The 26,838-nt window shown below is 41.4% G+C and overlaps 1 protein-coding gene across 1 annotated transcript in view; it reads right to left on the bottom strand.

The window, feature by feature from the left end:
• Positions 1-16,954, bottom strand: part of galnt1 (UDP-N-acetyl-alpha-D-galactosamine:polypeptide N-acetylgalactosaminyltransferase 1) — a 55,232-nt gene extending 38,278 nt beyond the window's left edge. Inside the window, exon 1 of the mRNA XM_085366592.1 lies at positions 16,587-16,954. The gene's annotated coding sequence lies outside the window, so the exon portion shown is untranslated. The remainder of the gene's footprint in view (positions 1-16,586) is intronic.
• Between the last annotated feature and the right edge of the window lie 9,884 nt (positions 16,955-26,838).

Below are 26,838 nucleotides of genomic sequence, written 5' to 3' on the forward strand. Positions count from 1 at the left end.
TGAAGAGAAAAGAGAAATAAATTTAGAATAAATATTTATTGTGCTAAGGATGTTAAAAGACACCAAACATGCTGGCTAGAGGAAACTCTTGTGCAATCTTGAAACTAGAATAAGGAAATGCTTTAAAACAGCTCTTCATTTATTTATTGTTTTCAAAATTCATGCATCGTACATAGGGAGAGTATTTTTTCAAATGCCTGGGAAAGGAGACATTTTCTGATCTATGAAAAAACCACAGGAAGCCAAAAACACACTTCTTGTCTTTGCATGTACAACAACGGTGCTATTCTTTCCTGCAAGATTACAAAGTTAGCGACACAATCTCACAGGGCAAGCTCCCACTCAGCAAATTATGCAAATGAGCCAAGATTCAGTCAAACGTGCCAGTATAGTGGACTTTGGAAAGTTCTCAGTCAATTAAAAATTGGCATCCAAGGTCCGCATCTCTTTTTATTATGTCATAAACCAATCATCGTTCCTCTTTCCAGCGGAAATCTAAAGGTCAAACATGACCAAAGACGCCGCCAGCTTTGCAGCAGGATAAAAAAAAGCAAGCGGGGAAACAGAGGGATGATGGGGATGATGGGGTGGAGGGAAGCAGGGATAGGCAACTGACGAATTCTCAGAACTGCTCATTTCACTGGATTAATCTGCTATTTTTGAAAAGTCCACAGAGAGCAGAGATGAGAGCGAATATGACTCAGAGTGGGCCTGTGTGTATGCGGGTCTGCGTGTCCTTCAATCCGGCCCTTGGCCTACTTTAAAGCCAAGTCATCATTCTGGTCCACTGGCGCATCATATTGCCAGCCAGTGTATATATGTGTATATTGAGGAATTGTATTACAAAAGCAGCCATACCATAAATCTCTTCCTGCCAGCCCACACACTTCTGCATTAGTGAGTGTGAGGAGGCTGTGCTGCAGTGCAGGTATGCCTCAGTATGAGAAGAGTCGTGGCCACCAAAGGTGTCTGCCTGTCTCCTTCTGGGTGAGTCATCAATCCTCATCTCTCTCTTACTTTATCTCTCATATACGTCGTAAGCCGTCTCTGTCTGCCCTTCTTTTCTCACTCTTTACATGATTTAAATGAGCCTCCATGAAGTTTGAGTGGAATGTAATTCATCTGCAAATTGGAAGCAGGACAAGCAAGAGCTTCTAAAAATACTCATCAGATTCCCCTGACAATGACAAAATAAAACTACAGAACACCCACCACACACTCACACATGACCACACAACACTGCAGTGCAAATAGCAACGCTCTCTGTCTTTGTCTGTGCAAACCTCTTGCTCTTTTTAAAGTCAGAATGTTTTCTACCTGTCTCATTCTCTGCGAGTTTATGAGCTCTACATGTCTGGGTGGAAAAAAAGATGACAAAAACCACAAAACCCAAGACGGCAGACAGCAAGCACAGCAGTGATGATGAGAGAATGAATATTGTGAGAAAAGTGTCTGGCAGTAGTGCCCTTTGTTACGCTTGTGATAATAAACTAGCCTCAGTGTTCATGAAGTTTTGAATGACTGTTTTTTACAAATGTAAACTTGACTTTGTACCTTTACAACCACAAAATGATTTCGTAATAGATACTCCTGCTACCAAGGCATGCCCCATTTCAGAAATGAAGCACACACAAACACAAACACACTGTTCACAAGGCATAAAATATAGTGGCACATTGTTTTGGCTTACATATGGACAGAAGTATGAGGCAGAGAAAGTGAGCATGCAAGGACCCATCCAAACACTGGCAAACACACAGTTGTGCCAGTGAAATCTGACATTATGTAAGCCAACACAGGAACCCTAATCCGGGCAGGGATAGCTCAGTAGGTAGAGTGGTGGCCCCATGATCGGAAGGTCGGGGGTTCGACTCCACTGAACGGCTACCCTGAGGTACCCCTGAGCAAGGTACCATCCCTACACACTGCTCCCCGGGCGCTGCATTGGTGGCTGCCCACTGCTTCACTGGGTGAATGGGTTAAATGAAGAGGAACTATTTCCCTATGGGGACTAACACGCACACTTTACACTTTACACTTAATCCAGAGAGCAGAAAGAGAAGTCTATGCCGTGAGTGTCCACTTTGTTGCATGCTAAGAGGTGTGATGTGTACTTATAGTAAGGAACTTTTTTATTTATGTTTGGGGATATAGCCATTTATTTTTTCCTGCTGCACCAAAATCATACCAGCTTTTACCTTCGGAAATGAGATAACTCCAAAACACGGCCTGCATATATTGTAGCACTGACACTGCTATGCACATGAGCCAGATGTGACTGAGCCAGTTTTACTGCAGTGAGCTAATTTTATCGCTGTAAGGCCTTACATAAAAATATGGAAAAATGTATCTGATTATGGCTGATGCATTGTAAAAAAAAAAAAAAAAAAAAAAAAAGCAGCAAAATTTTTTTTTTCTGGCACAACTTCACCTGCTTCCAAGGTGCATGGAGAGGATGAAAGAAATAACATAGCAGGAACTCCAGCAACGCGTTTTGGCTTGTGGCCTTCATCAGGGTCATGATGACCCTGATGAAGGCCACAAGCCGAAACGCGTTGGTCAAATATTAAAATTGTTCATCTTCCCTCAACTGTTGCTGGAGTTCCTGCTAAAAAAAAGAAAAAAGAAAAAGAAAGAAAGAACAAATTGCACCATGTACATAAAAAATACATAAAAATTTAAAGTACAGTTGAAAGTTGGTGTTTTAGTACTAATATATGAAGGATGTCAATGAGTGAATTTGGCAAAAGAAATTCCTCTCCCAAAGGTAAGCTTTTGTGAAGGCAGATCTCCTACTACAGACACCACAATCAGTATCAGGAGGCAAAAGGTTTGTGCATTTCGAATTTTCTGCAGTCTTTGCCATTCCTTTGTTTTGTACACCTCCCTTCTTCTTTGTTCCAGCTGTGAACCAAACCAGAGAATGCAGGATAGGAGCCAAAAGGCTGTGTCTTCATCCCACCCTACTCTTGCCTCTATCTCAGTCCCTACAGAACACCCTCTGTTATTAATTCAGTGTAACAGTCTCTTCTCCCACTTAGGCCTCTTTCCATTCAGCTTGACCCGACGTAATTCCTGTCGTAAATCCAAAATACCAGTGACTCAGGCGGACTAACAAATGCAGAGGTGAGGAGGTGCTCATGTGCGGACTAATGAAGAGATTTCTGCACGCAAGCATAAAAGCTTCTCTCTCTGTAAGCAAGACATTTTGCAGAAAGAGAATATCATAAGGTCCAACATGACACCTTGCAAGATAAAGCTGGCATGCTTAAGTGTGACAGCTGCAGCCAAACAAGGTTGAGGAGCTCTGGAACAACCTTTGTTCTGGACAATTTAGAGTGTAGTGTGGGTACAGCTAAAACTAACAGACAGTCAAATCAGTCTTTCACAATCCCCCAAAGCTCAGTGTGAGCACACTGTGATCAACCAGCCATGTCTAAGCATTAGACCTAACTGTTCCCCTCTCTCCACAGACTGCCACAGAAAGTCACAGAGTAGAGGGGAGACACTCATAGACAGGAAGAATGGCCTCTTCTTTTAGACTATGTGATAGCTTAGTAAGAGCATGAAGAATGTGTGTGTGTGTGTGTGTGTGTGTGTGTGTGTGTGTGCGTGCGTGCGTGCGATATGCGACTCTGTTTGTAGCATATGCTGTAACAATGGGAGCTTAAAGATGGCATCTTTGGTCTTAGCAACAACAAACAGTGCTGTGCCAATCCTGAACAAACTACAACTTCCGTCCAAATCCTTTCAGCATTCCCTTTAACCTCTTGCTCTGTCAATCATCTCGTGGTTCAAGTGGTGTGGGAAAGGAAGGCTTTACAGGGCCTGAAGCACACCATACACACACAAAAACCAAATCAATGCTAAATAGGGACTAGAGGAAAGGCAACAAAAGATGACAACAACATTATCACAAGTGATTGCAGCCGTAGCTCACCATTTCTGACATCTTTCCCGGGGAAGCCCAGGAGGGAAAAACAGGAATGCCAAGAATAGCGTGAGGAGAAAATAGGTAAGAAGCAGCTGGCCCAACATCCCTGAACATGTCATACTTATCCTGGATGACACAGCTCACCATTTTGCCTCTTTTGCTTACCTTACTAATGACGTGCATTGGGACCTACATGCCTATTCCTTCCACACATACAGCTTGCACTTGCAGAGGAAGGCGAGTGTAGGAAGAGGAAGAAAGAGGAACCAAAGGACAGACAGAAAAGGACAGAGCGAGTAACAGAAAGACAGAGATCTGCTTCCTGTTTACTGACGGCAGAGATTGCAGGAAACAAAGCACCAGGCCACAAGACTGTTAACAGTAGTGACAAAGAACACAGCATAGATACACACTACCTTCCCTCTTCTGTGTCCTGAGTGATTAGACAGGCCAGATTTATCATCAACTTCCCCATCCATCTCTGTGTATCTTGGTAACATCTGCATGTTTGTGATTTGTTCTTGGTTTCTATCTCCCTCCTGCCCTTGTTCTAGCCAGCCGCCGTGCTAACAGGATCAAGCTTAAGCGCATGCACACCCCCAGCTGTGTGCACAAATGCTCCCGGCAACATTCACCAATCTAAGACAGACTTCCCAGCAATTCCACGTGGCGCTGCAATGCACTGCTTTTGTGGTTTAGTCAAAGTGTGGATTTAATGCAGTTTCCTATCACATGAGCTGGCTTTTAGCCACACTCACTGCAACTACATTGTAATTTCTGGAAAAATATCTTTGGAAACACTTGAAAAGAAAAATGAGAAGTATTTATAATTACTTTATGAAATTTAGAACACATTTCTATCTTATGATTCAGTCACACTAGAGTAAAAATAGGATGGCAAACTCCTTATGACTAGTGACTCAGTGGTTGCCTTTTTTTTCTGTTGGAGTGCAAGCAATGCAAGCATACAGGTAACCTAGTAAGAGACAACCTGCCTGAAACCAATTGCAGCCCCACTCACTGATCACAATCATTGAAGGACAGACTGGTGATGGGTTGCCAATATTTGGTGTCTACTTCAAAAATGCAAACATACTGCTAACACATCACAATAAGAGTGAGGCAGTCTGTTTAGATAAGTGCAGTTTGTGAGAAACATTTCTTTGAAACAGACTCGACTCAACTAGTTGCCAACTTGTTGTGTTGTGGTTCTGTTCCTATATAAAATCAAGACTGGTAAGCGCTCATTTCATTTTGGTTTGGGCAGAATGTACGAAATTTCCAATTGAAATGCAATTTTTGCCAATTTATCAGTTACAACTGCTGTATTATCACAAGAGATTGCAGATAACTGCCAACTTAGTTCCATTCAATATCAAACTGACAGCAAACTGACTCTGTCTTGTTGCCACGTTAGTTTAACACTGTCACACAAGTTGCTTTGAAGACAGCAACTGACTGCAAGTGGTTGCAGACCTGGTTCCTGTCTTCAAAGCAACCATTTCGAAGCAACCTAGGCATCAAGATCAAAAGTGGACTGCACACGGTCAAAATAATTTTGGTTTCCAACCACCATATGACTAACATTAAGAGAGTTGCCTCTCATTTATCCATTCTCTCGCTCTCTCTCTCTTTCTGAAAATAAGCTCTGCCTGACAATACAGTGCAGCCCTGTAGAAAATAATTCAACAGCAGGGATGTTGGACTGGTGATGTTGTTGACTGATTCCTTACGCCGTGTTTTTAACAACTCTACTGGATGAAAATATTTTTGGAAATGTTAGCAGCAGACTTCCAATTTGACTGTATTTTTGCAGCTGTGTTTTTGGCATTGAGAACAACTGAACTGCACTCACAAATGTTCTTCTCTTTTAGCAGTTGGCTTCACTTACTCTTAGCATAAGGAAGTGCAAATCAGCACAAAAACAGCAGAAAACTAAACAGTTCTGGTGGCATAAAAAAGATCCCTTCTCTACAATACATACATATAAACAGCACAGGTGGCATGGAAAAGCATGTTTGGTCCATAGAAGTAAGGCTGTTATGAATACAATCGGATCCAGAATAGCGATAACTGAAATCCGAACATTCATGTTTTTATAACCACTTTCTGACAAAAATTAGAAAACACATAAACTAAAGAGTCTGAGGTTAAGATGCATGAAAGAAATCATCTCAGAAAGGAAGTTAACAAAGACATTTTGTCCCTTCTAATGTCCTCCTCTGACAGTGCACAGCCTCTGTGTAGGTGTTGCTGCTCTCTGCTTTCGGTCACTAGGTGAACAGAAAAGATGGAGAGAACCGGAGAGCAAGACATCCGCTATCACTACCTGCTTTTTTTTTTTTTTTTTTGGGGGGGGGGGGGGGGTGTTGTTGAAAGGATGTGAAAAAGTCACTAAAATGATAACAATGTTGTGTTGTAAAGATGTGGGTTGCAGTATCTATGGCCTCAGGCTGCAGCAAAAAGCAAACCTTTTACAAAATAAAGTGAAAATTTCACTAAAGCAACTTTTAAACAAGAAAATAAAGATGGTAAATGGCCTGTATTTATATAGCGGTTTTACTAGTCCCTAAGGACCCCAAAGCGCTTTACATATCCAGTCATCCACCCGTTCACACACACATCCACACACTGGTGATGGCAAGCTACATTGTAGCCACAGCCACCCTGGGGCGCACTGACAGAGGCGAGGCTGCCGGACACTGGCGCCACCGGGCCCTCTGACCACCACCAGTAGGCAACGGGTGAAGTGTCTTGCCCAAGGACACAATGACCGAGACTGTCCAAGCCGGGGCTTGAACCGGCAACCTTCCGATTACAAGGCGAACTCCCAACTCTTGAGCCACAATCGCCCCCAAGACATTCTCTATTAATCGTTCTCTAGGATTGGCGCATAACCTGCCTGTCTGTTTGCATGATTTGTTCTCATAATCCTCAGACAAATTTAACACCACTGGGCCAACTCAAGTTGTTTGATCTATGACACACTACTGCCTATTGGCATCTGCAAAATGCACAATCCATCACAGGGTAAATATATCTGAATACACACATACAACTCTGCAGATGCGCACACACATAAACACACACTCGCATACACACACACACTCACTCCTAACACCCCTCGTCACACTACATAACCTCCAATAAGTTTCACTGTGGGTTCTAAATGTTCAGCAATAACTTTGGCTTAATTACTTCAGGTGAAATCCACTATGAGCAGCAGGCATGACTAATCTGGTCATCCTCTTTCATATCTAACCTTATTAAGAAGTCATGTAAATTTTCATCTCTATTTATATCTCAGTATGCCTCTGTAGACTCTATTCTTGTAAAATCTACCACACAGAAATTTAGGTGCCCATAAGTAACACTTTTAATCATGTAAATATACAGAAAACGGCTTGAACAACTAAAAATACCATGGTATTTTTGCTTGAGGCTATGTTAAAAAGAAAACTCAAATCAGATCTCAAGTGCAGCTTGGTTCTTCTTTTATTTTCTACTGTTGTGAAATATATTTCAGGCTAGCCCATGCGCAGCAAGTACAGAGGCAGCATCCCTGCTGCTGTCTCTCTCTGACCCGTGGAGCTGCAGCCACAGTGACCCACATCCAAGCCTGTGGCAGATTATACTGCATCACATGCAACACACACATTCCCAAGATACATGAACACAGTGCATCTGACATTCGTGGCTTGTAGAAATGCAATTTCTGATAGCTTAGCACACACACACACACACACACACACACACACACACACACACACACACACACACACACACACACACACACACACACACACACACAATGGACAATGGACGAGTAGTTCTGCAGTCCATCAGCCTAGACTAACTGTTGATATGACTATCAGTGTGCCTGGTCTACAACAAGCTCACTCAGAGACCTAGCACAAAAAAACCACACAGACCCACACACATGCACACACTAGATAAGAGGCAGAGATGGACAGTTTTGTGTATGTTTGCGCAGAGGGGAGAGCTGTGCCTTCGTGAGGGTGAGCCCCAGGCAGATAGCTCACTCTGTCACACGGCTAAGACAGAGCACAGAGCTTCCACAGCAGTGTCAGTCCTTTCTGCCCTCCTCTGCTTCTCTCTCTTACCAATAACTTACAGACAAATTTCCATATAGGACACAAATGTTGCCTTCAGTTATATTTGCATCAATTAATTATTTATACAACCTTGAGAATGGCACTGCGGTCACACCTTTGAGAGTGTAGTGTCCTTCTGTAGAAACATGCGGAAACTAAGCCAAGAACAAGCACAATTTACTCCCAGTGGAGTTGAAAACATTTAAATGAAGAATATGAAGAGCAGTATCAGACTGCCTTTGTTTATTTATATTTTTACTACCTGTGCTGCCCTTGAATAATTTGGCCAAGACAAACATCAGCCTACAGGCAAACACAATGAAAATTAGCGGCTAAATGTTCAAAAAGCGAAAGCATTTGAGTATTTTTTATTGCCACCAAACAGCTTGCCTGAGGTCTCATATAACCATATTCATATGTCACGAAGCAAACATTATATCCCCCACCCATTATTACACAAGATATACAAGCACACAGAGAAAACCCCAGGGTTTTAAAAAGATTCCTCAGCAATTAACTATATAACACTCAAACAGCAAGCATATTTGGCAGCAAATTTCAATTCATTTGTAATCTACATTCCTGAAGGAAATTAAAGTATGAACTAATACTGTTATTAGTCAACTAATACTAATACTGGCAGTATTAGTTGACAGTAATATTAATTACAGTCAACTAATAGTGCCAGTGACTACAGTATTCCAACTGTAGTCACTGGCAATCCATCTGTTATCTCTATACATTTTGTTTGACTTTTGTTTGAATTGTAACCTCTTTACCCACATCCAGTGTGAGATAACTGTTATTTGTTTCATTGGTTGCTGTTGTCAGGTAATAAGAGTGACTAAAAGCTTTTAATCACTATCATTTAAGGAGGGTGACTTTTTCCACAACAAGATCTTTCGTTTAACTGTTCAAAGCGCTGCAAACAAAGACACATTAAGAGCTGTCATCCGAGTACAAACAGGCCCTGCTTTAGCCAGTACTGCAGACCATGAGGCACTACACAGACTACAGAAATGGAGTTACTCTGTACAGTGGACTGTAACTGCCAGCTGCTCCAGGACAGTGAGGCTGGATTAAATGCTGAAAACAAATATCCCCACAGAGGTCAATTATACACAATTTAGCTAGGCTACCGTGCACACACAAAATACTCTTAGACTGCTCAAGAGTATTTAAAACGCTTATTCTGTGAGGCCTATTTTGTTCTTGAGATTCACTGGACTGACTCTAATGTAGTACCCTGATTAGAAGTGGACGATAAGACTGAAGCCTTTTCTCGGATGTAAGTAAAACATGAAATATGATATCTTGAGTAGCAGTCATGCGCACGCACTCATCTGCCGGGCTCTTGGAAGCAGTCAGAATGATTTTCTCAGTCAATTTTCATTTTGAGCTCATCAGCTGTGGGTTTCATGACTGTAAGACAGATTTTCTCCCTGGTTAATTTCAGCAAGTATAAAAATGTTTAGAGATTCTCTGAGCTAGTTTTTGGATGACAGAACTTTCAACCATTTCAGTGAGAAAATGCACGAGTTCAGTGGATCCAGGGTTAACACCTTTGACTTAAGCAGGGATTATAGTACAGTTTTTTTATAGTCCACTTAACACAAGCATCCATGCAGATGTCCAAGTGCCTGGCTGTTTTTTGATCATGCTGAGAACTTACATTACAGTGCACCACCTACACATGCTCACCAAGTGGTGGACTTGAGGTGTATAACATAGACCATAGGTGTCAAACTCTGGCCCGCGGGCCAAACTTGGCCCGCAGCCTAATTACATTTGGCCCGCGAAGCCATACCAAATTACTATTAGAGCTGGCCTACTGGTATTATACAGCTAATATATATATTGTTTAGTATTAAGCTTTGCTTGTTCCATATTCAGTTTTTCAGCAAAACTTGTTTGAGTCCATAAGAAAAGATTCATTCTTATATCTGGAGGAAGATTTTTTTTTTCCAATAAATATTAACGTTAGCCCACGACTTTGTTCCAGTTTTGAATTTTGGCCCACTGTGTATTTGAGTTTGACACCCCTGACATAGACTGTATGTGTGCTTGGCTAAGCAGATGCTTCCTGACAAAACCTACCCAGCCCTAGAAGCACTGGGTGGGTTGTGTCGTGCTGTCATAATACTGTCGCAAATAAGTATCTAATCTGATAGAAGAAGGAGCTACTTAAATAAGTCCTCCCTTATTCACAAGAGGCCAGACAGCCCTAAAGGGAGTTACAGCTTTCAGGTTTGCACTGGTATTTCTCTCAAATTAGACTTTGCACATGTGCAAAACTATTTCTCCAAGTGGTTCTCCCTTGCTCTGGACTTTTCACTAGGACTCCAGCAAATTAAACTTACTTTCCAACTGCTGAGAGAATTTGCATGAAAGGACTTAAAAGCTAGCACTGTTTGTCTAACTTGTGTACTGTGAAAGAAGAACTGGTGTTTATAATTTGTAAAGTTCCTACAGGAAAAACGTGCATACTTATCAGATTCACGCTATAAACAGAAAAAGAAAAAAAAACCCTGTTGCTAGCTTCCTTAAGTTCCTGACAGCTTTAGAAGATCATGTTACATCAGTGTGTCCCACTTTTTTAAACCAAATTTACAGAAATCTTTTTCTAACTTTAACAGCATAATGATCGGGGACCATTCTTAATTTCGTTGTTCTCATGACAATGACAATAAAGTTTCTGATTCTGATTCTGATAATCAGTCAAAACAAGCAGGGAAAACTGTCTAGAAAATTCCCTTAGCAGAAAAGTCTAACAAAACAAACAACTCTGAAAGACGAATACAGAAGCCAAAACACACGCAAAACAAACAGAGTGTAAAATATTAAAAGGGACACAAACTGGTTCCAAGCCAGACAGAGAAGAGACGTGTCTGTCTAATTATGGACCACACTACTGTTTCTCCATGAGTCAGCAGTAATTGAACGTACACCACTTCTTCCTATGGCGAGCAAGGAGGGGGAGGGAGGGGGGGGGGGGCAAGGAGCACGACTGTCACCATGGAAACTACCTCTGTCGAGTAGTATCTCAGAGTGAAACAGATGCTTTGAGCGAGATACGGACACACATGAATAGGACACTTTTACAAAGAGGGGAATTGTCAGAGCAAAGCTGATAACAGCATATACTGTTACTCAATGTGACTATGCTGAGCTGCTGCATGCTGTATTAGCTCATTCTACTGAGACTTTCAAGGTGACTTTTAAAGCTAGGTACTTTGTCTGTGCAGCAAACAGTAGCAGGCTACCGGCACTTGTCATTAGGCGTTTAAGTTGCCACAATTTCTTAAAACCAATAAACGCTCACATCCCAAAAACCGACTTGTTTCAGCCTCAGTATTCCAGCTTCCTCTTTTCGCCACTTAAGACGAACACAACATAGACATAGACATAGACATCTTTTAAGTTGATGTGTATGGCAAACTTAAAATCAAACAGTCGTGCATGCAGTGGACATGAAACTGCATTAGTGTATTTCTGGATACCTGATAAATTAATTATAACATTCAGGGTTTTTTTTGTTCTTCACCAAGTCATGAGGGAAATCTTTGGCTTTTTAGCTGTACAATGGTCCACATGTTGACCAGCCTTTTTCCAGTTTGCCATTTTGTGTTACATTTCTGTAATAATAGCAATAATAAAAAACTTTTTCAAACATTTCAAACTGTACAGATTATTATTTGAACAAATAGAAGCTTCAAATATATTTGAAGCTTATTTGAATATTTGAGAAAATGAAACCAGTAAATGTTTAGAATGCTCATCAGAAAAATAAATACACTTATGAATAAATAAAAGTAATTGTCAGTTAAGTTGATTTTTATTGACTAATTAATTAACTGACTAAACGCTACTGCTCAGCAACAGCAACAAAAAAACAAACAAAAAAAAAACAAACAGTTGTGAACTATAGACCAGACTCAATGAACTGTAACAAACCATGCAGAGAGAAAAACTGCAGAGTTGGCAGATCATATTTTGTGAGTTTACCACACCCATTAACACATTTACACAGCACACTGTCACATTGTGCATAAATACATGGTTCAAAAGCTTCTACACAGAGCCGCTATGTTGGATGGATATTTGTAGCATCTTGTGGGGAACACAAAACGGAAAAAAAGCACTTTGCAACACTTTAAGCATCACTGAGTTTACTGTAGCACTAGCTTTTGTATTTGTATTTGATAAAAGTCACGGGTGACTCCCGACAAACCGTGACAAACAAAGTCTTCATCTATGCAAATATTTGGGTTTTTTGGTGCTACCTTGTGAAGACTTACATACGCAACTGAAATGAAAACAGAAATAGACCATTAATTCCTTGTCAAAGGAGAGCCAGAGCAGAAAACAAGAGACTGCAGCTAGGAGTTGAAATAAACCTCTGCTGAATGCTGGGCTAAATCCTATTTCCTTATCATTAAGCCAGCAGAAACACTGTGTCCATCCAGCTGAGACACTCTGGCTGTGACAGGCTCTGAATCATCTGTAGAGGTCCTATATGCAGTTTAAACATACTGCGCCACATATAGGCGTGCTGCTCTTTTTGCCTTCACAGTTACAGTTTTTTTCCACCAAAGCATATTTATGAGGAGTCAAAGTGCAACAAACGAGGAAGGAACATGTTCGGTAAATGGCTGATCCAGCAAAGGTCGCTGAGTGTGAAGGGTGTGATTTTCACACTAACATGTAATTCTCAGAAACAATCCTTACATATGTGGACGCACACTTTTTGTGTAGGCCTTCAGTCGGGTCAATGCTGAATAGGAGCAGAGAGCTGGCAAGACTCCCCGGTGGCACTGGCTGACCCACTTCTATGCAACTCTATCCCTAAAGTGACCCACTGTAGAGCCAGAGGACACACACGTATAGCCAAGCACCAGCACACACATTCACACACACAAGAGCACAAAACTAAACTTGTCTGCCTAAACCCTAGAGGACTGAGAAACAGGGAAAAAAATCTGCTAAATGCTGCCAATATCCCCTCTCTCTCCTTCTCGTTACACTCTGTTTTCAGCTTCTCTTACTTGTCTGAAGATCAGCCATTTAGGTCTCTGCTATCTGATCTAGCTAAACTAGCTACAGGGCCACACTTGCCTTTTTTGAGCAGAACAGATGTTTAGATCCACCCCCTCAATCAAGTTGACGTGTCGGCTTTTGCTAATTCTCTCTGATATTGGGATAGATATAATACAGGCTAAATAATCTTGTAGCATGCTCAAACTGGCTTTAATTCGACCACCATCGTCTATTTTTCAAAAATACTTTTTAGATTTTTGGCAGCACAAAAACAAAACCCATACTTGTTTCACCACAAAAAACAAACATATATTATACATAATAGCTCCAAGTTGGTGATGTTATTCCAATTTATGGCAACTCTGCTCTGTGACAAGAAAATGAGCTTTCAGCTGCACTGCCAATGCCAGAACCAACTGCTGCAGAGGGTAGAGATAATTCTGTCTGATGTGAGTGTGATCAGACAACATTATTAACAACAAAACCCATCTTAGTGGAGTAGCTGGTTGGTAAGCAGGCAGTAATCAGCTCATGCACTGACAGCTGATGTTTGTGCAGTCCTTTTCATGTGAGAGCGAGATTCCATTAAAGAAAGCAAAAGTGACATTTGACAAGCTACAACAGATACCACAAAATCTGTCGCCGCCAGTGGCTTTTGTCTATGACAATATGCATCCATATGATTAAAGTGTCCCAGTTATTTCTTGTTCTTGCAAATAAACGGTTACCATCATTATGCATATTTAAATGACTTATTGTTTTAGCAGAAAATGACAAAACACTGAAAAATGCTCATTATGGCATCCTTGAGGTGATGTCTCGTCTTTGTCTAAGCAGCACAGCAAATCTTAGAAGTTAATTAAAATAAATAAATACAAAGACGACACAGATTTGGCTGCCAGTTGTACACACTAGAGAAGCTGCTATCAGAATTTTGCAATGACGGGCAAAAAGACTGCCAACTTGTGAGAAGCAATAACAAAATGATTAACTGGGCAATTTCTTCAGTTCTAGTTACACTTTATTAAATACTTCTCACCTACTTTGCAGGCCTATGTTAGGTGGTAAGCAAGATGAACAACGCACAAAGAGTGGAAGTGCAATAAATTTTGCTCACTGATATTTAAAGCACTCACACGCTCAGCAGCCACTGCCAGGTCATGGTGGCTGTGCATGTGAGTAATGCCAATGTAACAAAGCAGGGTGACCCAGGTTTTGGGGGGGAACAGGCAGGCTGGTATGAGTCCTCTCGCATGTATCTCTTTATGTGCATGTGTGCGATCCGGTCTTAGTCTGGAAGTAGGAACAATGGCATTCCTGTGCTCTGAGCTCCAGGTGGCTGTGGAAACCCAATCCCAAACCAAGCCTCACTGGCACACAGATCGCCAGGGTCCCCGAATGCTGCTGCTTCCCTCCGGAGACACAGATCAGAATAGAGCTATTGTTCCAGAGCAGCTCGGAGTAATAAATGCGCCACAGCCACGCTTGATGACAAACACTAGCAAACACGCAAACAGGACGGCAGTGATTTTCGCCTTCACTTTCCAGATTATTTACTCAGCAGCAAAGCCAATGAAAACGTGAGCTACTAATTTCTCACTGTGATTAAAAATAGGGAAAAGGTTAAGACACTTTGTTTGTAACTGTCCCTTATAATTTAGATGTTTTGTAAAAACATGCTTTTGCAATGACTATATCCACCTGCAGCAAAAACATACACAACTCATTACTTAGTCATACTCACTATATGACTTAAAACCACAGTGACGTACTTTCCCCACACACTTTTTCCCCTCCTCAATTAATCTCATTCACTAAAAAACTATTTTTGTTATATTCCCAATGCTGTACGTCCCACAGATTGGCCAAAATGTTCCCAGTTTGAAAGACTCTCAAGTCAGCCATAACAAACATGGTTACACAAGCACACACACACGGATGCAAATCTGCTACAGCCTGAACACACAGTCAATGCAACACAGGGCAGGAAACACATCATGCAGACTCCACAGCCTTGAAATGAGGAACATGATTCATTTCCTTTCAGAGCTGGATAGTCATGCCTTATAACACAAGCCTAAGTTTAGATATTCAGCTCTGAGGCAAAGATCCTCAACATGGCACAAAACCCCAGTTATGATTCCACAACTTCAACTTCCCATATAGATTTCAAGGAAGCCAAGCACTATGTGGTCAGGTTATTTCTTCTTCTATTTGGTAGTCAGCGCTACCACACAGATAATCCTGTTGAAAATGATCAAAGCCTTGAGCTCGCCTGCACCATGGGACAGCTGCTACAGGTAGTGAACAAGGTACCGCACAGCTTCCCTTAAGCAACACAGCGTATCTGCACTCTTACAGGCAATGCCACACGAGTGTGTGCACGCACGCACGCGCGCGCGCACACAGAGAGAGAGAGAGAGAGAGAGAGAGAGAGAGAGAGAGAGAGAGAGAGGATAAATAATACATGCTTCCTCTTTTCTCTCCCTTTAAGGAACATGACAGATTAATTTAATTGGTTCCCTGTCAATCCTACAGCTTCATCAGCTCTGCCGAGTCTTGCAGGATTGATAGTGGATCCATTTTCTTATCTCTGAGATAATTACAGCATTGTTAATGCCCGCACATTCTCTCTTCTTTCACTCATACATACACGCACACATCAGGCCCCACATGCTTTAAGTAACCCTTTACAAAGTCTTTTTAGTGACTGCGTTACATTCAAAGTGACTAACCTCTTCAAATTTGCACTGGCTAGTTTTCTTCTCTTTTCCCAGCTAAAGTCATCTGACCTCTATTAGGCGCACAACAACAGACCAATCAGAGGTTAAATTCCGGGTTTACACATCATCTTTTTCGGGTTGTGATGCAACAATGAAGCATTAAAATGTTCAGAAAGGAGGAAAAGAGCAAAAGGAAGAGCAGATACACATTCCACTGTAACCATTATGCTCTACTTTAAACAGACGCTTTCTTTTGATCTCACTGGGTGAGATCACAGAGCAGTCAGGAAAACTTGATAACTAGCACTCATTTGAATTGACCGTTAGTAGGGGGAAACAAGTCGCTGCAGTCAAATGCGGCAAGTGTGCGATAGCACTGACCCCGGCAGTGGCCCATTCGCGCTACAAATCAACAGTCACGGTTGAACGCTAACGCGGGATGGATAGAAAAAAAGTATTTATGAGCACCGTTATCAGGGAAGCAGCTTTCCCTTCACTTGGCGTGTTTCGGTGCGGTTGTGGAACAGCATCTACCGGTTAATTCACCTGAAAGCAAAGTGGCAATCTGTGCCTTAAGCGGAGAGTCGCATCGCATCCCTGTTGCTCGGCTGCTTCTGTCAACAAGCCCCGCTTTGCCATAACGGCGGCTGCTTGCCTGCTACCAGATAACCGTAGGGGGGTCACTGGGCAGAAGCAACCCTCCAAAAATGACTATGTGGCTAAGAGAGGAAACAACAATCACTGCAATTGGTGTTAAAACAAGTATTTTCACCTTACCTAGAGTGACTGGTCACCTCAATCAGCCGTGGCGCAAAGAGTCCGCAGGCAGAAAACTGATACCGACTCGATACAAAGTATCGCCGCTAAGTTAGCGGGCTAGCTAGCTTAGCGGGCTAACGATGGAAAGAAAAGGGGGGTGAGTATGGCTCTCTCTGTGTCGTCGAGAGAAGGCAGTTACCTAAGAAAACAAGCAAGGGACGAGGTGTTTCTCACGCAGCTACAGGAGCACCTTCCGGTGTCAAAAGGCGTGAACGGAGGAGACATCCATTTGAAAAGAGCGTGCGGTAGGACTGTCGGTGTCAGGCGGCTGTAGCGCTATGCGGTGTGAGCTCTCTCTCCCGGAGCGGACGTACAACCTCTGCCTGGGTCTGTGCGAGAGAGAGAGAGAGGGAAAGAGAGAGAGAGGAGCAGGGCTGCTGATGTGCGGAGCAAACACAGGCAGCATCACTGCTCATCCCTCCTTCGACTATCACAACCCGGAAGAAATACTGTAACTGATCCCTGTTTTTATTTTTACACAGTCCAAAAAAGAGAAAATTTCAGTTCATTGATCACCACTATTTATTTACGCATATTTTCATTGATTGAAACCTACTTGTTAGTGTGAATGATGCATTTTGGAGCTCGTGTGACGTGAGTGATGTGTTATAAAACAAACATTATAGAGGTCATAATTATAGTAATAATGATTTTAATAATAAGCCCAAAGTCAGATCAGTGAGATGGTGCTTGTAATGAGCCTATAATTATTAACCACGCGGTATAAATGAGCAGGGGGTGATTCCTGTGAAAACTTCTGGAACTGCAACACTTGTAACACGGTATTAACTGGCCCTCTCCTTCCTACAGCTCCCTTGTGGGAAATATTCATATTTAGGAAGAAAACTAAGTAAATGTCTGTTTCTCATTTGAAATTAATGTCCAACTCAGGAGTCAGAAAGCACTGAGTATTGTAAATCTGCAAGGCATGGACTTTTTTTTTTTTAAATTTCAATTAAATTATTATTATTATCATTATTATTTTAACCAAAGAAGGAAGCTTTAAGCAACACACCTGTCAGGAAAGCTACTGTGTTTCCTTCAAAAAACAGCTCTTTTAACTCAATTGATCCTATCTCAACCTGTCACAAGACCAAAACAGAGAAAAGGCAATCAACTTCAGACTGCAAGACAACCCATGCAGGCACAGGGAGAACATGCAAAATCTACATAGTTAGGTTTCAGTCGGTGAGCAAAATTTAAAAGCAAACCCTTTTTGCTGTTTCATCAGTAGGGGAAAAATACATTCTGAAACTTTGCAATGTTAAAAACCTGCCTTACTTACTGTTATAGCCCTTAGTTCATCAGCACAAGCTCTTTAATCTTTTACTGGGTGGGTTCATTTACATTTAGTAAGCCAAATTCAAGACATTCAAAAGCCTAAAGCAGATGCAGAAAGCCCTTCGTTTTCAACTAAAGCTTTGCAGAAAGTTTGGAATAATAATTGATTTAAGTGACTTTGAACGTGACGTGATTGTTGGTGCCAGAGGAGGTGGTCTGACTGTTTGATCTGTGGTCTGATTTTGCAACCATCTCTAGGGTTTACAGAGAATGGTGTGTGAAAGAGAAAACATCCAGTGAGTCATTTTCTCCGGGTGAAAATGCCTTTGTTGATGCCAGAGGTCAGACAAGAATGGCGATGATAATGCTGTGGAGGATATTTTCTTGGCACACTTTGGACCCCTTAGCACCAACTGAGCACTTCTTAAACACCATAGCCTGCTGACTGCCTCCATCCCTTTATGACCACAGCGTACCAATCTTCTGATTGCTGCTTCCAGCAGGATAATGAGCCATGTCACAAAGCTCAAACTCTCCCACTGGTTTCCTGAACACTGTGGTGAGTTCACTGTACTCAAATGGGCTCCACAGTCACCAGATCTCAATCCAGGAGAGCACCTTTGGGATGTGATGGAACAGGAAATTAACATCATGGACGTGCAGCCAACAAACCTGCAGCAGCTGTGCGATGCTATCACACAGGAGTGTTTCCAGCTCCTTGTTGAGTCTATGCCACAAAGAATTAAAGTAGCGCTGAAGGCAAAAAGGGTCCAAATAGGTATTAGGAAAATGACCAGTGAGTATATATCCGTAACGTATCTATCCCTAATAATAGAAGCTGCTTCCATCAGGACGTTAGTTAATAGTGTCTTGAGGATGCAGGGAAGTTTAATATCAACTGGGAAATATTGCTGAAAGCAATATATTGTATCAGGCCATTTACTCACATTTTTCATCCTTTCTGTCACAGTTTTAATAAAATATACAGTTTTATATGAATACATAGGAATAAACAACAAATTGGTCATGAACTGATGGGAAGCACTAATAGGTAATTTTAAAAGAGGGCTACCTCAGCTTGTTTTTATAGGCCACTACTTGCACACATACCATCAATCCAGTGAGACCTCAGATCCAGCTAATGGCTTTTCATGTATTGCTATATAGAGAGGATAAAAAGCTGCACAGAAAAAAGAAGGAAAAGCAGAGAAAGGTGAATGGGCGCTTCTTTTCTGGCAAAAGGAAAAGGGAGAAATGGGACACGCTCAGTTACAAGAAGCTATAAATAAGATGTCAACAGTATTGCTCACCATTACCTGCTCCATCAAGAGTGTTTAGATGCCTTGACTGAAAACATAACCTTTTTTGTCACAATTTATTACCAGAACAAGAGAAGCAGTTGGGAGCGCTCACACCATTTCCAGTGCTGGGCAGAGCTAGCTGTCTGCCTCAGTGAGTTCATTTTCTTCAACTCATACCAATTTATTGCTCGCACATTGCCTACAACGGTAAATTCTGTTTCACATTGGCAAAGCAGACACGGGTGTAATTTTAAAAGATACACCGCGGTCAACATATGTTGTGCAAGATATGGTGTTGGTCCACTCTCTCAGGGTTGCACATGCAAATTGGTTTGTGTCAGCGCGGGTGCCAAACTCCTGTTGGACTTAATGAAGTCAGCGAGGAGCCGAGTCTCATTTTTATGAGTCATCGCTCTACCTGCACAGACAGAAAACACTCTGCCTCGACTTGATGAGATGTGAATAGCAATACAGCTGCACTTCTAGGTCAGGACATGCACGGTGTATTCAAAAAGCAGCATTGAGCACAGTGAATGATTAAATATGTGATACACACACACACATGCTCAACCTATTTGCATTTTCCCCGGACAAGCTTGCCATCTTGTGTTAGTCATTATGCATTTACAAAAAGTTCCTACAATCTTGTTATTTTTTCTTTTCTATATTTAAATCTCACATGTGCAACCCCCCCCCCCCCCCCCCCCCCCCCCCCAAAAAAAACCCCAAAACAAAACCAAAAACCCAAAAACCTTGGAGTAGGAAAGGAGAATGTCACCTGCTAAAATATCACTGATGCACCTCTTAGAATGACACTAAATGCAATGCAAGCATTTGTTTATGCAATACAAAGTATAACTAAGGGGGAAAGGGGGTGGTTTTGTTTTGTTTTATTCATCTTTCTACTGATACCACAGTCAACATTGGCCAGTTTTGGAGATTTTGCATATGCATTGATTATTGTATCCTAACCCAGCATCATTTCACAAAGTAGAAGATGTTATCTTTTAAGTTAAGTCTTAAGTCATGCATTTTGGTTCTTAGAGTTATTCTCTTATATGATTTCCATTTGTGTATGCCAAATGGTAAAAATCCATTAAAAGTTAGATGTAAACATAAACAAAACCTACCTTTACCTTTACAACAGGTTGCCGGTGATCTTGCGGATCTTATGATGGTTAAAGCAGCCTTTTTTTCAACTGTACTTTTTTTTTTTGCTTCAACACGTGCGCTCATTCATATCTAAGTGATAATCAAATATATACAAATGCACATAAGCTAGGAAGGATCCAGGCAGGCGTACAGGCCTGCTTGTGCTCAAACACACACAAACGCTATCCATTCCCATTAGAGACATTGACACACACCCAGCACCAGTCAATGGCCTGCTTACATAGATCAATAAGTTTTGCTTCAGGTTGCGGCTTACATGTTTGCCTCCCATACCACACAGAGCCACTAGAGCAGAGAGCTACCTCACTGGCTTACACAACGTTCTATAAAATTGCTCACAGCATGTGTGCATTTTTCCACCAGAAAATCCCCAATAAAAGCTTTTGTTTTTTCTCGTTTTTTTTTTAGCAACAGGATACTTGAGAGCAACAGAAAACAGCTTTCCTTGTTGAAAAGAAGAGCTCTGTGTGGCACCCATGTGAGTTTAGGCTGTACGCTTGACAGCTGGTGCCAAATCTTTTACTTTGATGTTGGTGGTTCTGCCCTGCTGCTCCAGACGACTGTTTGACCAAATACAGCAGGTGATGTGTTCATTAGAAGTAGCTTGTGCAGGTCCAGTGCCCCACAGCTACATCTCATAACTTGAGCCATAAAACATTCATATATGTTTGCAATTGAGCTTAAGTAGAGTCTCTAGATATACTTTATTGATGTAGCTGGCAGCAGCAGTGTCTCAGTACTGAAAAATGAATGAGGCATTTGGAAAGACCTTCTGAATCAGCATTTCCCTGGTGAGCCTCGTCCTCCAGTCACAGTGAGGACGGGGAAAGAAAAGTAGCTGAGCAGCAGCAGTCTTCCTCTGTGTGTGTCTAAAATACATACACACAGCTTGAGTTCATCAAGGTCTTCCCAGCAGCTCGGAGGGCACCGAGTTGAATTTGGATGTGGTAGATCTTTGTTGTGTAAGCTGGCTAAATGCTGACAGGTTCTTCCCTGGTGGGCCAGCACAGAATGATGGATTTGCTGGAGGCACTTCCCCCTCAAAGGTGTTTGTGTAAAACACAGTGACTGAATGACAAGAGCACAAGCATGTACTTCCCAAGGCATGGCATAATGCTCTGATCAACAAGTAGATTACTGTAGACCAGTTCAGGCTGCAGACACACACTGAACAGCAACATAATTAAAAGCACCATCAGGTGAAGTGAATAACATTGATGTAGTGTTCCCAATGTCCCAGTGTATTCTCCCTGAATGATAAGCATATAGTGATAAACTAAATTTCATAAGAATTGCTTGAATGAGTTGGGTCAAATTGTGCCCTTGACTGTTCAGTAGAAATTTATTATTATTTTACCATGCTCACTTGGATAGGCACATGTGAGGGGCAATGAAATGTATGGGAAGTAAAGGCGATTACATTTTTGGATTTCTTTAACTGCTGCATAAATATATTTCCTTTCTTGTGGAATTTCAGTGGAATACTGTGACGGGGTTGCAAGCAGTTAGTGCTTCATTTCACAAGGGAGAATGCCTGGAAACCACATTATATGATAAAGAGCAAATGGGCTTAGATTGCTTGGAGATCTAAAGCAGTTGCGGTTGACCTAGCTCTTGTGGACATACCATGACTGAGATGCCTGATAATCTGTACAGACATCAGCCTATATGTTTGTATGTAATTTGTAGAATGAGAGCAGATAGCAGCACAGAACCTTATGACTCAAGATAAGAGGCTGTAAGCTGGTGCAGAAATCTTTGCAGGAAGGAAAAAGTTAAGCAAGCAGTACTATGGATTTCTTAGGAAATAAGAGAAAGTCTAGTCCCACAGTTCATGTAATCTTATTGCCAAAAAGAGAAAAGAAAGAAAGAAATACTGTTGTCTTTGGTAATTTGTACGAACATATCTGGAGCTCAAATAGAGAATAAAACATCTGAGTGTGGAAAGATTACGAGTTTGTATAGTGTAATCAAAGCCTCCAAAGTAAAATGAAACAAGGTCACGAAAAACTCACTGTAACCCTTTGCAGCATTATTATTTGAGTCTACTGAGAATCTAAAAAAGAAACTTTCCTTAAATAGGGTGACCGGATACCAACAAACTGAATGTGGGCCACAGACTATTTATGTGGTGCAATATAGGACATGTTACTATTGCTGAGAGCTATTCTGAAAAATCTCCAATCTCTAACTTAAAAAAACCCAAAACAACAAAATTATACAAGTTAAAGGTTTAACAAATGTACTGCATTTTATCTGAATGCAATTTTCCCAACTCTTTCACTAAGAAACCACAGGAAGTATTCAAGAAAGCCTAAAATTTGCATTAAAGGTCTTACGTACACATGTACAAGTATGTACATGTGTCTTTGTGCATTTGTGTATTCCTTGGTTCTAATTCAATAATTCAATAACTATTAGCTGTTATTTCAGCAACTGTTGTGCGATAATAGCCGTTGAGTTTCGGATGCAACTCATAAATGTATTTTTGCAAGTTAGAGCTAATAAAAATGAGGGTCATTGTTTCAATGAGTGCAAAGGGGCACAATGATTAAAGATGCTGTACAGTCCCACGTATACTGGGCACCTGGCCGCCCTTCAGTATGTATTTTCACTCAGTATAACCCCTTTTTATAGGGATTCTTTATGGTTTGCCTCCAGTTGTGTGGTACCTCCTGAACAACACATGGTGGCAGCAATGTTCCACTGACAGGATTTTTTCTGTCACTGCTAAGCCTACTGACAGCTATATTGAAGGTGGTATTGGTTTTAGGAGAGTCAAGTCTAACAATCAAATAATAACGCATTCTGTTTCTTGGCTTCTTTCAGATACAGTGGATATGTTAACTTACATTCAAGAAGAACACTGACAACAGTACTGACATCCCTTTGTGATAATAGTTGTAATGTTTAACATTAAAATGTTCAATATTAATAATTTACTACTGCTCTTTTTAGTACAGGGTTGAAAATAATGAGCAATATTTTAAAATCCTTCAAAGGAATTAAGTTGAATTTAGAGAAGGCCCAAAAAGGGACACATTATCATTTTTCCATCTTATAAAATAGGCTGATTCATACTTATACTTAGCGGAGACTAACAGAGTCTCTACTAATTTGCAGGCATCCATCCATCCATCCATCCATGGTATCTGTTCTCCCAGTACAGAATCACAGGGGTGCTAGAACCTGCAGCTTGACAGGGCAGGGGGATAGGTTGCCAGCCTATGACAGGGCTAACACAGAAAGCACAATATTAAACTGAAATTCTTAATTCAGAGAACCTTACAGTCTCGGTTTTTCCCCCCCCTGTCAGATCCATAGCTTTTTAAAAACTATTACACTTTCTGAGTAAATGAGAAATTTTGTTTCATGATTCCAGAATCCTTTCTACATAATTTCAAAAATACATGTGAACTGAATTATTACAATGCAAAATGATAAAAGAGTTTGATGAGGCTCACAGGTTAAATGGAGTAAATGCTGGAGCTTCATACTGATTGAAGCTTGATGTCATCCATTAGGGCAGCTCACTGGTGAAGCAATAAATACTGTAACTACACACAGCAAGGACCTGGTGAGTGGTTTATGAGACTCCAGTTCTCTTGTTGTGTCGTTTTCATGTCCATGTACAGAAGTGTGGCCACACTATATTTCCCCTCGGGATTAGCAGCGTGACCATAAAATCTGTAGGCTTTTAATGTTCTTGGTGGAATCAATCTCTCCTCTCAGCGTCAGCTTCAGTGGCTCTATGATGTTGTCACAGTAAAATCTGCTTGTTTTATTATTCGTTTAAAGTCCTTCTGTGGAATATATGGAAGGTAGGCCACAGCAAGGGGAACACTGTCATTTTTCCATCCTCTAAAAGTCAGTGTTGATTATATGGGAACTTCACATATTTTCAAGTAATACATGTTCTTATTTCAGAGGCCATGCATTTCAGAAAGAGCCTCTGAGTCACCAGTGACCTTATATCCAGTGGTTGTACTTGTAGAATGCAAACATTTTTTGAACACAGGCTTTCAGGGGAACAAACAAATGCAAAATCTTGCACAACTACATTATTAAAGAACAAGGACGCTGCAAAAAGATACAGGACCTGTGGCTGCTCAACTGAATGCAAAGTGGCTCTTACAATGTTTAAAAGGGGAAACATTAGTTAGACAGCTTTGGAGTTAATAAATATATAAAAGAACTATACAAGATCAAAGGAACCCCAACAGCCTTCATCAGGAACTCAATGGGGATGTGGTGAACAACACTAGAGGCCAACTTCAAGCCAATTGATCTACCAAAGACACGTCCCCTCTGCTGTTCTGCATATTCTGTTCTGTTCTGAACCAGCTCAGTGAGATCATTGACACGAGTGGTTAAGGATACAAACTATGGAATGGAGCAACTATCAGGCACCTACATGGACGGCATCAAGCTGTTTGCCAGGAATGAACGACACACTGATTCACTCATCGACACCACTAGGATGTACAGCAGCAACATTGGAATGTCATTGGGGTTTGAGAAGTGCAGTCGGATGGTAACAAAGAGAAGAAAGGTAGTCAGAACTGAGGGGATTGCACTATCAATAGGCAACATTGCAGACATTGAGGTCTGCGAAACTTACAGGCAAATGGGAACCATGAAGAAGCTGCTAGAAAAGCCGGAACCACCAAATACGTGCAGTGGGTCAGGCAAGTTCTGGAATGGAAAGAACAAGATTAAGGCATTAACACCTATGTCCTGCCGATAATCAGGTACCCTTCTGGGATGATAAGCTGGCCAAAGGAGGAGATAGAAGCCAGTGACATCAAGTCAAGGAAGCTTCTGGCCATGGTTTCACCCCAAATCCAGCACCCTGAAATTGTATGATAAGAGAAAGAAAGGGCATAGAGGACTAGTGCGTGTCAGAACCACTATCCAACAAACATCCATGGGTACATCAGGAAGACGGCCACAACAGGCCGTGTGCTTAGTGGATACCTCAATCAGCAGAAACCCAAGAAAGAATAGGAGCAAGGAGAAGAACCATCGTGGAAGGACAAGACCCTGCACGGTATGTACCACGAGCAGATGAAGGAAGTGGCTGACATCCAGAAATCCTACCAGTCGCTAAACACAGCTGGACTGAAAGACAGCACAGAGGCGCTAATCATGGCAGCACAGGAACAAGCCCTAAGTACGATCAGGCAAGACCCAGGCAGGCTGTGTAAAAACGCCCCTGAGACAATCCAGCACATAACAGCAGGGTGCAAGAAATAGCAGGCACGGCATACATGGAACGCCAGAACCAAGTGGCCGGGATAGTATACAAGAACATCTGTGTAGACCTGGAAGTCCCGAGGTAAAAATGGGAGACACCCCTTCTCAGTGGAATTACCATCCCCATCCTAAATGACCACAGACCCCTTGTATACAGTCCCACAATGTTTCTGTTTCAATGTTTCTACACATACACCATGTATATAGTTTACTCACATATACATATATATTGCTTCTTCTTCTTTGTATATTGTTTTCTTTACTTTCGCACCTTTGTGGTCCTGTTATCCAAGTTCGCTGTGCCAGAAACTGCACAATGACAATTAAAAAAAGTTTGAAGTCTAAGTTCTAAGTTCTAGCTAAGATAGCTGAGACCGAGGTAAGATCCTGTGGGAGTTCCAGATACAGATGGACAAAATGGTGATGGCGAACAAACCAGATATAGTAGTGGTGGACAAGCAGAAGAAGACAGTCGTAGTGATAAACGTAGCTATGCCACCAGGAATCGCATTGATTTCAAAATTCTTCTGCTCACTTTTAAAATTCTGAATAACCTGGCCCCTAGGTACCTAACTGATCTCCTTGATCTGTACAACCCAAAGAGAGCACTTAGATCCTCCAGCCAACTGCTCCTAATGCGACCAAGTTCTCGTTTAAAAACCAGAGGTGACCGTGCTTTTGCCATTGCTGCCCCCAGACTCTGGAATAATCTCCCAGTTGATATCCGTACATCGGAATCAATTCAATCGTTCACCTGTTCACTTTCGATGCAAATTAGTTTGACTTTCATTCAGCCTGCACTACACCATGTAATGTAATTTTAACTATTTGTTCCTTGTTCTGCCCACATTGCGGTTTTATTGTGAAGGACTTTGATGTACACTAGTCTTTTAAATGTGCTATAGAAATAAATTTTGAGTTGACTTGACGTGAGGAACCTTAGGAAGAAGGAACACCAGGAGATGGAAAAGTACTAAGGGCTCACAGAAGAGCTCAAGAAGATGTGGAGGGTGGAGGTAACATAAATATATATATTTATTTGTATATTATTTATATAATTTTAATAACATATATATGTTATGTTTTTACAATTAGTGGTTAACACAGTATAGTTTATAATCATCAATAAATATTAATGTCAACTATTTAGCGGCTTACGTAGGCGGAAATGAATTGATTCCACATCCGGGTGAAACGCT

Source organism: Diplotaxodon limnothrissa, linkage group LG11 (genome assembly GCF_057381915.1).
Source record: "Diplotaxodon limnothrissa isolate DT_005_m linkage group LG11, D_limnothrissa_male_GT1.1, whole genome shotgun sequence".
In the NCBI taxonomy this organism is placed as follows: Eukaryota; Metazoa; Chordata; class Actinopteri; order Cichliformes; family Cichlidae; genus Diplotaxodon; species Diplotaxodon limnothrissa.